General features: G+C 42.2%; 1 pseudogene; it reads right to left on the bottom strand.

Moving 5' to 3' along the window:
* Window positions 1-241: 241 nt before the first annotated feature.
* LOC137238727 (glycerol-3-phosphate dehydrogenase [NAD(+)], cytoplasmic-like) lies at window positions 242-13,275 on the bottom strand (annotated as a pseudogene).
* Window positions 13,276-16,602: the final 3,327 nt, after the last annotated feature.

Below are 16,602 nucleotides of genomic sequence, written 5' to 3'. Positions count from 1 at the left end.
AATTTTGGATCTTATATTTATTAGCGATAATATGAATTTTGCATCAAATGAGTGTCTGGATCCTTTGTCGGCTGCAAATCAACATCATGTTCCACTATTGTTAAACTTGGAATTTTATAATTTTAACTCTATTTGTGAAGATAACCATCCTACTAGTTTTTGTTTTAGAAATTGCGATTTTGATTCTGTCAACTCTGAAATGTCCTCTTTAGACTGAGATTGTCTTTTCTATGGTCTATCTTTACATCACTGCTTTGACATTTTTAAATTTAAAGTTAACAGCATCTGCAAGAGCATTATTCCTATTAATAAAAAAAGATCTTATAAAATTCCATGGTATACTAAAGACTTAAAGAAACTAAAAATTTTAAGAAACAAATTTTATAAAAAATTTAAGTCTTCAGGCTCTTCTTCCCATAGAGATCTATATCTGCGTTACTCGAAGGAGTTTAAATCCATGAGTAGAGTGCTACATAAAAAATATGAAATATGAAACTGAAATCAAAACGAACCCTAAAGCGTTTTGGCTTTATGTTAAGTCTAAAAAATCGTGTTCCATTATTCCGTCTGAGGTATTCTATAAAGAAACCATTGCTTCGACCTCCTATGAGGATTTTTAGTTCCAACTTTGAGTCTGACATTGAAGAAACTGAAAACCAGGGCCCAGGCGTTGACTCTCCTATCAATTTTGGTTCTCTCAACCTAATAATTGATGATGTAATAGATGGCATTAGGAATATTAGTTACACAACACAGACTGATGTCGATGGTTTATTGGCCTGGCTATTTAAAAATTGTGCAGCTTTTGCTTACCCTCTTTTAATTTTACTCAATAAATCGCTTGATAGTGGCGAATTTATCAATGCTTGGAATATTACTTCTATTACCCCTATTTTTAAAAGCGGTAACAAGAATGATATTGCCAATTACAGACCCATCTCTAAATTGTCTACGGTTTCTAAATTATTCGAGTACATCGTTAAACAGAAAATATTGTTTGCCGTTACGAGCTTGATATCACCTAATCAGCATGGCTTCCTGCCAGGAAGATCTACCACAACAGATCTAGCCATATTTTCAGAATCCTGTATATCAGTTTTGGTAACCGTTGTAAAGTTGACACCATCTATACGGACTTTTCGAAAGCTTTTGATAAAGTTAGCCACTCGATTTTATTACCCAAACTAGCTAGTTTGGGATTTCACTCCATGTTTTTATTGTGAATAAGGTCGTATCTTTCATCTAGAAGCTGTGTAGTAAAAGTTGACAATACGTCATCACGTTCTTTTATTGCCTCCTCTGGTGTTTCCCAGGGTAGTATTTTGGGTCCGGTGCTCTTTATTATCTTTATAAATGACATTCAAGCTGCTTTCAACACTCACAATTTCTGTTATATGCTGATGACCTGAAAATATTTTCGGCTGTCACCAGTCACCTGGACTCTGTTAAGTTACAAGAGGATCTTAATAACGTTGTAGCCTGGTGTAATAGTAATCGATTACATTTGAACATAAAAAAGTGTTTTCATATTTCGTTCTCAAAGTCTCGTTCTCGATACAATATGAGGTGGGAATGCCTCATATTGTATCGAGGACTCTCAACTTTGCTCCCTTAGAGAAATTTCGGATCTCGGTGTTGTCTTTGACTCCAACTTCTTATTTCTTGGTCATATAAATTACCTAATTGCTAAATCCTACTCAATGCTTGCATTTATTCGCCGGTTTGGCTCAGATTTTAAGGACCCTTATACACTGAAATTATTGTATACGAGTTTGGTACGTTCAAAGTTAGAGTATGCTGTCTTTATCTGGAGACCTTATTATGATTGTCATATCAATAGGATTGAACGAATTCAAAAATCTTTTATTCGATTCGCTCTTCGGTCGATTGGGTTCATGGATCCGTTACCCTCGTACACTGCTAGATGCCAGGTAATTAACTTAAAATTGTTATACTCCAGAAGAATCATTCTGTCACTTTCTTTTGTTTATGACATAGTTAGTGGAACTATTGATGCCTCTGCCTTGCTAGAATGCATTTCATTTCATATCCCAGCCCGAAGCCTGAGGAGTAATGACATCTTTTTTATTGATCGAGTTAGAACAATGTATGTTTTTAATTCTCCTATTCTAAGAGCATTAAGAGAATTTAATTTGTACTCAAGTGTACATGATGTTGATTTCTCTCTACCAAAAACTAAATTTAAATTGTTATTAAATAGGATCGTTAATTAATTTGTAATTTAATGTTTTTATTCTACTTCGCCTGTATGAAAATGTAAATTTTCTAGATGTCTTAAATAAATAAATAAATAAATGGTGCGACAAACGGACATTTATTGTTGTGCGCTGAAAATAAAGGCACTTCTTCACCTATCAATTGCCCTTGACATGTGGAACATTTTATTTTCTTTTGTACCTTCCAAGCAACATAGCCAGCAATATAACGAACAACATTGTCCACATATACTAGGATACTAGTAGACGCTGATGATGCCTCTGGAATGGATTCGCCGTCGAAGGTACAATTCCCACTTTCAGTCGCACTTAACTCGTGCCTTACTAAGAGTCGTCTATATGCACTTTTAAATTGAACTGCGTTGGGATTGTTGTTGAAACCCCCTCTTGCCCTAAATGTACCAAAAAAGGTTTCCGGAAGTCTTGAGAAAGCTTTTAAGTTAAAAGGTATGTCATACTAAACTTTTTAACTTCTCAAATAGTGGAAAAATATTTCTTCAAGCAACGATCATACCAACAAATCCTGTTTTCCGGCTAGATTTAACCAGAAGGGTGCCATTAGCATCTCGCAATGAATTCCTCGAATCCCTTCGCGTGCGCTTTAATTGCAATATGATTTGAAAATTTTGTAATAATAATAGAAAACAAAAGCTTCCTTTTTCATTTGGAGAACGAAATAGCCTAATATACAATATTGATAGAAGCAAGATGGCTTATTGAAATATACATATGTTTAAGCCCCCTTTTTACAAAAATTTAACGACAGCCTTGAGATTTTGTCTCCTTCTCTCATTATATATCTGTACTGTAATTTTTGACAGGCTGCACAGTTCAGTAGTATTGATATAGAAGTATTACATATATGACAACAACACATAAATATGTATGTACATTGTTTAGGCCACCAGCCTAAATATTCGCTACCACCCTAATGCACATTTTTTGGCAATATTATTATTTACCGGTAACGGCCCACCCCTGCCGAGCGCTAACTTCAAAGGGGAAAAACTCGACGAAAGTTAGCTATCGGCAGGTGGTGTGGACCTTTTTCGTTTTTAAATCTTTCTTTCTATTTTGGAACGTCAAAGAGCCAGCAGCTAGCCCAAGGTGAGTTATCCAAACCAACCATTTTTCATTGTTTTTCTCAGTTGCGATTCTCATTATAAATAATATTTGAGATAACTAATTTTCCTACATGTGAATTTTCCAAGTGCATAGTAAAGTGTGCTGTAATTAATTATCCGCTTTGTGGGGTTATATATTTTTACAATTTAATATTTGCGATTGTTATTGAATCTAGATTTCCAATTAATCACTTGCCTAAATTTAAATGTGCACATGCCCTGTGGATTTGAATTAATTTGAATTTGTTAAACCCCTTGCAATAAACAAAGCAAAGAGTGTCCCTTTTAATATAGTGAATAAAATTGTTATTGTTTTGATACTAATTCGGTATTTTATTTCTTTTATTTGCAACGCACACGCCCGACTTCCCCGGGTCCACTGCCCCGCAAAACATTGGTCCTTACGCGCCGAGGAAAGTAATATACAGACGCATACGTCAAAATCCCAAGCAAAAACAGCACCTTTTTTTTTTAAAAATTCTTATTGGAAATATTCGCATTTTGGAGAAAACATAACAGTTTGAAGGAGGTTATTACAATATTAAAATCATCGAAAACCACCGAGAAAACAAACTAATACAAATACCAACTCGTCATCTCACAAAACATTCACACACACATACAGTCCATTAAATCATCACAATATAGCATCACATCTTACAGTCCAGTAACATACAGCCACAAATCATCACATCAGACAGCAACAACGAATAAAAGCATCTTCGATATCACATACATTAAAATAATCACATCAAACCAGCATCACAGACAAGCCATTATATCATACAGTCCATTAGCTTCATCACACAACATCACAATCAAATTACTATAATATATCGCATTCATTAGAATCACATCATCTACATCACATACAGTCCATTCGCATCACATCGAAAACACATTATCATCACTTCACATCACACATAAAAACTTAAGGTACGTACGTGGTTGCTTGGTTTCACAAACCTTTTTTATGTACGTGATTCACGTAAAAAAGTGCACTCTGTGATTGATGCAAGGCAAAGCAAGTGAAATTGCTAAATTTCGTGTTTTTTAAGCACACAACGCCTTTTGACGATCGGGTAATTCCCCCCACCAGTGGTAAGGGTTACTCGACACCGCTCAAGGCAGACAGTCAGTGAATTTTTTTTTAGTTTTTTTTTTCACACTCATCACTGCACTGTGTTGTACCCCCTCATCGTCACATACATTGACAAACTTCCCAGTCAGGAACCATAATTTCACTTGGTTGATAGCCTTAGCTTGTCTATCACAGAATTCGCTTTGGTAATCAGTTTGCGAGCTGAAATATTACCAAAAGCCAAAAAGTATCACTACGTTGGGTGGCTAGTGGCTCATCACAATTGGTCACAAACACAATTTTATACTGATCGTTTTTATATTATATAGCTGTATGTTTTCAGCGTTTTTATAATAAATAATTAAAAGTGCAGTTGTCCACATTAAGTTGGATACACACATTTATTTTCTTATTTATATTGGGAAAGATACCCTGGTTGGCTACTCGGCGATACTCATCAACGTTCACATAACACCCTTTTGTATACACATTTAATCCTCGTCAGGATTTCTATCTGTGTTTCACATTAAATCCTCATTGGGATTTTTTATCTGTGGTTCACATTTTACACTATATCCACATTGGGATTACCATCTGCGTTTTTAATTTTTTTTAAACACGCTAAGTTTCAAAATATTTCTATCTGTGTCCAACACACCTGTTAAGACACATTAAATATTTGCAGACGATTCTCTTCTCTGCATTGCATATCACTGTAGACACATTAAATCCTTTCAGGACTTCTATCCGTGCTTAATATCACTTTGCACCGACTAGAACCTCAGGATTTCTATCTGTGCTGCATATCACTACATTTATATCACTTTATACACACTAAATCCTCGTCAGGATTTCTATCTGTGTTTATTTCCATATCACTGCATACACATTAAATCCTCGTCAGGATTTCTATCTGTGGCTTGCACAATCCTCGTGAGGACTTCTATAAGTGGTTCATATCACCGGCCACATTACATACACGGCATAATTTACATTTGATTAAATTTTTGCTTAGCACTATTCACATAAGATTGCTATCTGTGTTAACACATTCAATCAGAATTCGTGTGTTCCTAAAGCTTTTACTTATACAGCGCAATCACAGCAAAAACGAAAACACTCTTATAATTTTTTGTTGTGGTTGCATTTACACCAAAGCCACTAAGTCGTTTACCTCCGAGCTCGACACCTTCAAAGAGACAAAATATTCAAATTAATAAAATCAATGGAGACTTATATTAGATTGGCTGATTCCATAGTGGAGTTTGAACAAGAGTTCAACTCCACCCCGGCCGAATCCCGGAACAAGCACACCCTTGCACTACTGCAAGAGGAGCTAAGGGCACTATGGAAGAAGACCAAGTCCACATATGAAAGTCTTCTCAGCAATTCTGAACTGTCCAAAGACGAGCTCAGCTCATTAAGAAAGAAAAATAAAAGTTGCTTTGCATGCTACCTGCAATGCATGTCTGCTGTGGCAGCTGAAGCCGAAGCTATCACCCCACAGCCGGCGAAAGATGAAGCAAAGGAGGAAGACTCCTCGCGCCGTGGGCATAAAATGCGGCTGCCGCCGTGTGACACGGATGTATTTAAAGGCGACTACCTCTCCTGGCCAGCTTTTCGAGATATGTTCACGGCGATATACATCCACAATACCGATCTGAAAGATGTCGAGAAATTATACTACTTGAAGCAAAAAACGCAAGGGGAGGCAAAAGAAATAGTGGGCAGGTGCTCATTAACAAACGAGGGTTTTGCAACCGCCTGGAAGAATCTAAGCGACAGGTACGAAAATAAACGTATCCTCGTCAACACACAATTAAAACTTTTATTTAATCTGACGGCAGTCGAGCAGGAGTGTGGAACATCAATTAAAAAATTGCAACGTGAGATCAACAATTGCATTTCTGCGCTACAATGTCATAATATTGACATCACAAATTGGGACGCAATCATAACTTACTTATGCTCCACGAAACTCCCTGAATCTACATTGGCTCTTTGGGAACAGACCGTAGAACGGAAGACAGATATCCCGAAATGGGAGGATATGGACAAATTCCTGTCCAATCGCTTCCAGACATTGGAGACGGTTTCCGATCTGAGGGGTAATAAAACAACAAAAACACCCAAAAGTCAGAGTTCGAATTCTAGGGAAAATTCTACGAAACTTGGGGTTTACCAAGCAAGCGTACCAAAGTCGGCATGTAAGATGTGCAACACATGTTTTAAGACACAGATGTGTTACGGAGCACAAATTACGAAATTGCCAAAAATTCCGTAGGTTGTCCACGTCAGGCAAAATCGAATTTATCAAAAACAATAGTTATTGTCTGAATTGTCTGTCGGGTGGACACACCGTGACACGATGCACTAGCCAATTCAATTGCAGCACGTGCCACGCAAGGCACAACACCTTGCTCCATCTTCCGACAGCACAACCAAAGACAACTCCTCAAAGGTGGACTCAAAACGCCACCGACAATTCACCTTCAACCTCACAGCAGGCTAGGGCAAGGATGGAGTCTGAAAAAAGACAAGATAATACTAATAACGTCTCTTCGTGTCATGCTAACACCACTAAAGGGGTGTTATTAGGAACAGCGCGGGTTCATATAAGGTACAACGGGGTGAAATTTTCCGCCAGAGCGCTGATAGACTCTGGGTCCGAATGCTCTTTCATAACTGAAAGACTAAAGAAGCGAATAAACCTTCCGTCCAAACGTTTGCATGTGCAGGTGTCAGGAATAAATAATACACCATCTGCACAGGTAAAGGAATCATGCTCAATTAACTTAGGTTCGCTTACAGACCCCTTAGTAAGCATCCATACAGTGGCCCTAGTCCTGCCTCAATTAACAGGGGACCTTCCGACTTGCCAAGTGAGCGCAACGACTCGGCAAGCATTCCCTGATCTGATTCTGGCGGATAAGAGGTTCTTCATTAATGAACCAGTCGACCTCATACTTGGAGGCGATATTTATCCCCAGATCATACTAAACGGTATACGGAAGAACGTCCTAAATACGCTTCTCGCCCAAGAAACCGTCTTCGGTTGGATTTTAACCGGTCGTGCAGATGCACCTCACCCAATCAATACACGAGTATCCTTTTTCAATGAAATTAGCCTAGACAAGCAGCTAGCCGCTTTCTGGGAACTTGAAAACGTACCTACAAAAAAGGCCCTGACCGAAGATAATGCCTATTGCGAGGCACTATATAAAAACACAACGGAAAGGAACTCAGATGGAAGATATACTGTCGCCCTTCCATTCAAACAAAGCTTCCCAAAAACCGTCTGTTTGGGCCCATCTCTCAAGAGCGTCTGCTCTCAGTTCTATCGGAACGAGACGCGCCTAGCCAAGACCCCGGCTCTACAGATGGAATACAATAGGGTACTGACAGAATATGTCACGTTAGGGCACATGACTAAGGTGCACACCGTAGTACCACCACAATCAACTGATTGCTATTTCTTACCGCATCATGCGGTGATCAAAGAAGAAAGCACAACGACTAAAGTAAGGGTCGTATTCAAAGCGTCGTGCCCGACATCCAATGGCATAAGCCTGAACGATGTTCTACACACCGGCCCAGTACTTCAATCCGACTTAACAATACTGCTCCTCCGATGGAGATTCTACAAGTATGTCTTCAATAGCGACATTGAGAAGATGTACAGGCAAATTTGGGTAAAGGAAAATCAAACCCAATACCAAAGAATAGTTTTTCGACTCAAAGCAGAGGACCCTGTCAGCGTGTTTGAGCTCAACACGGTAACCTTTGGGGTAAACTGTGCCCCCTATCTAGCGATCAGAACCCTACATCAACTTGCTGATGACGTCGAGGCGTCTCTGCCAACCGCAGCGCATATCTTGCGAAACAGTATGTACGTCGATGACGTCCTTGCAGGGGGGCATAGCATCGAGGCAGCAATCGCGGCCCGCGATGAAATCACAGCTGCATTAAAGTCAGCAGGATTCCCTCTGCGAAAGTGGACATCTAACTGCAGTAGGATACTACAGGGCATACCCAAACCTCACAGGCTTACGGAAGACTTTCTGGAATTCGAGGACGCGAGCATGGTAAAAACCCTAGGAATCCGTTGGAGCGCGCATTCCGACCATTTTTATTTCACAGCGAAACCAATCGAAAACCAGTATATCTTAACAAAGAGGGCGATTCTATCTGCCATCGCCAAACTCTTCGACCCGTTAGGCTGGCTTGCTCCAGTTATCATCGTAGCTAAGATACTAATGCAGAACATCTGGCTGGAGGGGACAGATTGGGATGAACCGGTATCCGCAATTACTTTAGATCGGTGGCAAACCTTTATGCAGGAGTACCCCGCCATTAACCAGATTCGTATACCTCGGTGGGTGCACTTCACACCAACCAACGACATCGAAATTCACGGCTTCTGTGACGCGTCCGAAAAAGCCTACGCGGCTACGGTTTACGCGCGAGCTAAGATCCACGATAGGATCTACGCTAGTCTACTCATGGCAAAAACGAGGGTGGCACCAGTAAAAACAATTTCATTACCACGATTGGAGTTATGCGGTGCCGTCTTGCTGGCAGAAACTTTGGAAGCTGTGATGGAGAACCTGAACTTAGGCACATTCAACATGCACCTATGGACAGACTCGACCATCGTCCTAGCATGGATTCGAAAACCCCCGTGTTCCTGGTCAACATTTGTAGCTCACAGGGTGACAAAAATCGTGGAGAAGGTAGGAACGAAAGCATGGCATCATGTCGAGTCCGCATCAAATCCAGCGGACTTAGCCAGCAGAGGACTTCCAGCAACGGACCTAGTCGACAACTGTTTGTGGTGGCAGGGACCCTCGTGGCTGCAAGAAGGCAAAGCGAGATGGCCATCTCAAGGCGAACAGGAGTACCACACAGACATCGAAGAAAAACGAGTACAAGTGCATGTAGCAACGAACATCAACAATAGCGAGGATATTCTTGATCGGTTTTCCGATCTATCAAGAGCGTTGCGGGTAATCTCCTACATTATACGATTCTCGAATAGAACACGTCCAAAAACTAAAATGTCCTTTAAAGCAGAGTCTCACCAGATCTCGCCCGACGAAATCAAGGCTACGACTAGCCGCCTCATAAGGATATCCCAAACCAACCACTATGCCGAAGAAATAAGCTCTCTGATAACTAGGAAACCCATCGCGACCAAAAGCGAGATTCTCTCTCTAAACCCCTTTATCGACGAAGATAATGTCCTTCGGGTGGGGGGTCGCCTCAACGCATCCAGGGACGTTCCCGTCGACGAGCGTCACCCGATAATCCTCCCTTACGCCTGCCGACTCACCCGTCTCCTGGTCCAGTTTGTCCACACCATTTCCATACATGGCGGAAACCAACTAATGCTGCGGCTCCTACGCACGCAGTATTGGATACCTCGGGTCAAAAACATGATCCGATCCATCATACACAACTGCAAGGCCTGTACGCTATTCCGCAAACGTTCCCCGACGCAACTCATGGGAACCCTCCCTGCGGAACGCACTACCTTTAGCAGGGCATTTACCAACACCGGGGTGGATTTCGCAGGACCGTTTGACATAAAGTCTTACAGCGGACGAGGATGCCGCATGTCTAAGGGTTACGTCTGCCTATTCGTCTGCTTTGCGACTAAGGCGATCCACTTAGAGGCGACTAGCGACCTCAGCACCGCCGCGTTTCTAGCAGCATTCAGTCGGTTTGTCTCCAGACGAGGATGCCCGAAAAACCTCTATTCCGACAACGGAACGAACTTTGTCGGTGCTTCGAGGGCTCTCCGCTCAGAGGTCAAGGCATTCCTCGTTGATGCGCGCAACCAAACCCTCTCTAAATATGCCCACCAAACCCTTACATGGCATTTCATACCAGCAGCTGCTCCTCATATGGGCGGACTGTGGGAAGCGGGAGTCAAGAGTTTCAAAACCCATTTCAAAAAGATCGCATTGGATCATAAATTTACTCTAGAGGAGTTTAGCACCCTCCTGTGTGGGATTGAATCCTGTCTCAACTCCCGACCCCTAAGCCCATCTTCCAATGACCCGTCCAACCTGGAGCCACTCACCCCCGGGCACTTCCTAGTCGGGGGCCACCTACTAGCGCCACCCGAGATTGACGTCAGCGAGAATCGCGCTTCACTCGTCAATCGATGGGAAAAACTTAAGGCGCTGCATCAAACCTTTTGCAAGCGGTGGAAAACAGAGTACCTCACCGAACTGCAGAAGCGCGTTAAGTGGAAGCATCCACAATCGAATCTCAAACAGGGGGACTTAGTCGTCATTAAAGAGGACAATCTGCCCCCCAACGAATGGAGACTAGGTCGGATAGTCAACCTCCATTATGGCCCCGATAACCGAGTTCGAGTCGTCGAACTTGATACGGCAAGAGGACAAACCACCCGACCAATAACGAAATTGGTCCTACTACCACCCTCCAGTGAGGGTGAGGGAGACTTGTAACTCCCAACCGTTATAACCAACAACCCGTATAACCCAGCTCTCGTTCACCCGAAACGAGGCCAACAAATCCCATAACCCAGCTCTCGTTCACCACGAACGAGGCCAACAGAACCCTAGCGCAGATCCGCTATCTGCCACAGCATACCAGTGAATCAATAATCATGATTTTGTCTTAAAACATCTACATACCAATTCTACATATTCCCGCCGAAAAATTCCTCCAATTCTTTTCTCCTAGGGAGAAGAAAAATTGGGGAATAGGAATTTCGAATTTTCGAAGTCAGCTGTTTTGTCAATTGAAATCTCATTGCACATTTCTTATTTTTGTTTAAAAAAAAAAAAAAAAAAAAAAAAAAAAATTTGTAAGGTCTAATGATTGTTGCTAATTTGTTTAAAATTAAGAAATAAGGTGTAAACCACGCACATTATTGCATTTCATGTGAAATGAGTAATGAATTGGTGCCACAGCAACATCCACTGAGGAGCATAAGAAGAAGACGGCGGGATAACACAAATCCGCCGGAGAGGCCTGCTCTCATTCTGCAAAGCAAATTTTTGGCGGCCATGTTGAGTTGAGTTCGCCCTTCGCCATATACAAAAATCTAATTAAGCCTTCTTAAAATCCTTGCGCAATTTCTGGATGGCTACATCAAGTATACAAAGAGCTCTTCCGTTGCTTATGATACTTTTCGACTTAAAATAAAGAATATTGTGGTTGTTGATGCGGTTGTATTAACAGTGAGAATATTGTGGTACAATGCAAATACATATTTTTGCACACATTTGTAAAATCAAGTGTTCTTTCTTAAAAGAACCAATTTCCTTTAACTATTTTGATGCATTCCCTTTAACTAGTGGAAAAACTCCTATGATGGCAAGGAAATATCCCTCTCCCTCACAGTCATAATACCTACTCTTCTCCCATAACTGGTTTCCTCCTTTTCGAACAGTGTTCAGAATAGGAGGAAAAGGAGACGTGAAAGAAAACTCACAAGGAATTTCTATTTAGAATACGAGGAATGGGAGAAGGGAATTGGGCTGCTAATATTTTATTACCTTAACGTAATATAGTTTACCATCATACCTTTAAATCCGTTTGGCGTATCGATCTCCGTCATGTGGTGCGCAGGTTCTGCACGTTCCTGTGGTTTGACTGTAGTAGCATTGGAGGTAGTTGTTTTGTCAACGTTGTTCCACCTGTTAAATTAACTGCTTTTGAAATTAAGGTGATTTTAGCTATCATTACTACCTACTTACCTCAGCGGTAGGTGGACCTTGCAATATCTGGCCATTCAACATCTCATTTTCGAGTTGCTCAATTGTTTTGCCGGTTTTCACGAAAGCTTCTGCAACGCGGCGATTGCGGCCACCATAGCAAGTTGTGATTAAATCAGCAACACCGCAACTTTCAAAGAATGTTGACAATTTGCTGCCGGGATAGAAGACATCAACAAATCGTACCATTTCCATCAATCCTAAACGTATGACTGCCGCTTTGGTATTATCACCCAAACCTAACCCATCAACGAATCCAGCGCCGGTGGCAACAATGTTCTTGAGCGCACCACAAACGTCAACGACATCAGCATCGTCCACTACAACAACACGGAAATTTTGTGCTTGCCGCCCCGGCGCCCACTGGCACTGTGCTTGGAAGAGATCACGTAAAGTTTTGGCATATTTAATATCACGACAACCAATAGTGGTTTCACAGAAATTGCCTTGTGCCACTTCATTGGCCAAGTTAGCGCCCATGAGTACAGAGCAGGGAATCTTCAAATGGCGGGTAATGATGTGAGAAATAAGATCAATACCACCTCCTTCGGCTTTATCGAACCCTTTGATGAGTGATATGGCAATTGCGTTGGGCTTGATTTTTCCCAAAAGTGTTTTACAGAAGTTCGGAATGAACTGATGTGGCACAACGAAAATAAGAATATCGGCATTTTTGGCCGCTTCAACGAGATCTGGCACAGCAACCACATTTTCTGGCAACTTATGTCCTGGCAGATATTTCACATTCTCATGGGTGGTGTTAATGATTTCTGTCAATTTTTTACCATCAATATCCTCCTCATATACATACATAGTCACACATTTCTCAAATGGCGGCAGAGTCGCACAATTAGCGCCCACTATTTTAGCTATGGCCGAGCCCCAGTCCTGAGCCCACAATGCAAACGCTGAATTTATCGGACATGTTTAGTGATGTTATTTTACAAATGTGCAAATATTAAATAAGTTTATGTATTAACTGCGTGAATCGCCGTTGAACGTATGCCCACTAAATATCGTTTTTTTTTTCTTATTAATACAGATCAAGCTATCTTTATACCAATTTTGTGTAATACGTTTAACGCGATCGAAGTGGTCACCTCTCAGTTGAAAAGGTTGGTCACATCCCTTCATTGTGGCAAACCTTATACTATGAAAGGGTGTATTCGATAATATCACAGAATTATCTGGTGGTTTCGTTTTAGACTGCGGCTTATGTACATTGGCTAATGCATACAATTCCGAAATTACTGTTTCAAAATACCATTCATCCTGAAGCTGATAACTACGTTTGCGCATAGTAACCAGTTCCGAATAGAATGCACGTAAAATAAGCCATGTTATTTCGCACTGACCCGGCGTGACGCCACCCCCCTTGGTAAATGCAACATCGGCCCACGTTTTCGTATATGCTACATCCACCTTTGTGCGATTCTCCATTGAAAATGATTTGCACACTTTCAGGGAGCCTAATTACAGCTGGATACTTTTTCATAGCAACCAGTAGACTAAATATATGGTTGAAACCATCGATTGGGTTACACCAATCATTATTTGGAGGTAGGGTGAAGACTTGCTCTAATTAGCCGTATGGTTTCGTTAACGCCGCTGGACCGCTCATATTACGTTGTATGACTTCCCATTCGCAACGTGTTGGTATTTGTACCCAACTTTTCATTAATTTGTAGCGGTGTACCTGAAATGAAATAAAAAGAGTACCTGAAATGAAATAAAAGAATAAGAAATTAGAAAATTTATACGATTATAAAAAAAGGAACGATACTAGTATACTTACCCATCATACGTTCATCCTTCGTAGTGAAAATTCATTCAAAATGCCTGTATACTCATTTCCATGAATGAATGACACTTTGAATGAACGAAACAAGGGTGCCACTCGATGACATTAGCCTTTGTCTTTTCTTACGCCGTAAACACATTGCGCGCGACCCCATGCATTACAAGTCGGATCCGCGGGATCCAAAATAAAAACTTTATTTTGGTTCCGATAAATGAAAGGTTTGTTTTAGTTTGACAAATTGGTGCATAAAGACACACTCAAAACCAACTTTCTTGTGAAAAAAAAGGGGTGAACCACTCGAGACCGAAATAATTCTCCCGGTTATTTGCATTGATTTCATTGTTAAAAAGGTTAGTGCAAAATTAAAATGTAAAACATAAACAGAAACATGTCACACTCCAGAGTGGTCTCGCTTTCATAATAGAAATTGCCTTTGTGTACTGAGGTTCGGATAAAGTTTCGTCAGTCCTGTCAGCTTGAAATCCCAGCAGGAAGAAAGTAGTGTCATCTATGCTTTCGATGCTACAAACAAGGAAGAAATTAAGCTTTTAGAAAAGCCTATACATTTAGTGTCGCGTCAGGGCTCAGTCGCGAGCTGTCTCTAAATAAAATCACGACATGACCATTATGTATCATTACCCTGCAATGGGCAGCACCGCACAGCTGTCTCCTTCCAACGATTGGAAGAATGAACAACTGACAGCTCTACAAATTGCCACACTCGTTAGTGTAGGCTATTCCCGCAGAGTTGTGTTGAAATCAACAAACACACCACAATTTGTGATTCTCACACAACACAGCTGTCTCCTTCCAACGATTGGAAGAATGAACAACTGATAGCTCTACAAATTGCCACACTCTTTAGTGTAGGCTATTCCCGCAGAGTTGTGTTGAAATCAACAAACACACCACAATTTGTGATTGTCACACAACATGGCCGAAATCAACACAAAGAGTGTTCCCAGACAGCGAGTAAAGGCCTCTTTACATTTGTTGCACATTTATATGCAAGACGTCATTTGACTAGTCATTTTACAGGGATTCATAGGTTATATTCACAGCCACATTTGTATCGGCGTGGGTGAGTTTTGTGACGAAATTTTTGTAGGTCAACTACAAGGAGCCGTGAAAATACACGGGTAACTCGTGATACCATCTGCCACACAAATGTAGCGTATATTACCGCATATGGCCTGCATTAGGCAAACACCAAAAAATGACTGCTTTCAATATCAGAATTTCATTATGATGAGGATATTTACCAAAATTAAAGATACCTTTAGGCGTATCTCAATAAAATTATATTAAATATAACAGTGGTTTCAACCACTACAAACCCATCATTACATCGACAGAACAGCTTAATAAGATTATTCGTTCCACACAACCCTTTATCCCGAGTACGCCAACCACAAGCTCGACCAATTAAGCCTCTACTCTCCGCCCATACGCCACCCAACTCCCTTAAAATGCAAAACAAATAATAACAAGTTCCCGTTCCAGAATGACGGGTTTCTCGGTCAAACGCACCAAGACGGAGCAACGCGTTGACTCCTTCACCGTCTCCTGCCGGTTGTGCCAGAAGAACCACGGCATACGACTATGCCCGCGATACAGGGGAATGTCGGCAGAAGAACGCCTCCGGGCCGTCCTTATACACCGGCACTGCCCCAATTGCCTATCGCCGTTCCATCGGTTAGAGATATGCCCTAGCAACGACCGTTGCCACCGCTGCCGTGAACCACACCACACTACGCTTCACATGGAGGACGAGCAAGCACGGACACGCCCGATCCCTTGCGAAGAGCGCGACGACGACGAAAGCGACGAGGTGCTATCGATCAACATCACCGAGGACACACGATCGTGGGCCCAACAGGTGGAAGAGGAGGAGAAGGAGATGGAAGAGTTCACGAGAGGTGCAGCCGCCTTAGCCATCGCCCCAACGGCCAGTGGAGAAGCACGATCCTTCCGACCGCGGCTTCAGCATGAGAAGCAGAAAAGCAATCAGCGACACATGGAACACGGGGATGGCGCGGAGACCCGTCCTTTCCGCCCATCGCACCGCAATGCCAGTGGGCGCCGGGGCGGCGCGGAGCCGCGTCCGTTCCGCTCGACCCGACTCTCTACTGGCAGAGCGGCCCCGTATCAACCACGCAAGGAGGGTACCACAACCACCCTCGCGCGCCAAACAACAACCCCAGCCGGCTTCAGAAGTGGTCGACTCCGGGATAATTTAGCGGCACCGACTATAACTCGAGCATTGATCGCCATCGCGCCGACAGCCATAGTCCGAATTGAGGCAGGAGGCCGTTTACACCTGGTCCGCGCCCTGTTAGATGCCTGCGCTCCCACCAGCATCATCGATGCCAATTTGTGCAAGGATCTACACCTGGAGCGTAACAATACCGTACGTCTGTCGAGGTGCACCATCGTTCTTCGAGGAAAGTATGGGGTCGCGGGAAAGATCACGACCCAAGCCACCGTAATAGCAAACTATGCCAGGTTAAACCCCACGGCAAATCTGGACCCGTCGGTAGCGGCCCCATTCCAGTTCATGAAGCTGGCCGATCCGGCGTTTTACCGATCGTCGCCAGTGTTGCTC

This window comes from Eurosta solidaginis, chromosome 1 (genome assembly GCF_040869045.1).
Source record: "Eurosta solidaginis isolate ZX-2024a chromosome 1, ASM4086904v1, whole genome shotgun sequence".
Classification (NCBI taxonomy): domain Eukaryota; kingdom Metazoa; phylum Arthropoda; class Insecta; order Diptera; family Tephritidae; genus Eurosta; species Eurosta solidaginis.
This window is presented reverse-complemented; position numbering and strand designations above follow the sequence as displayed.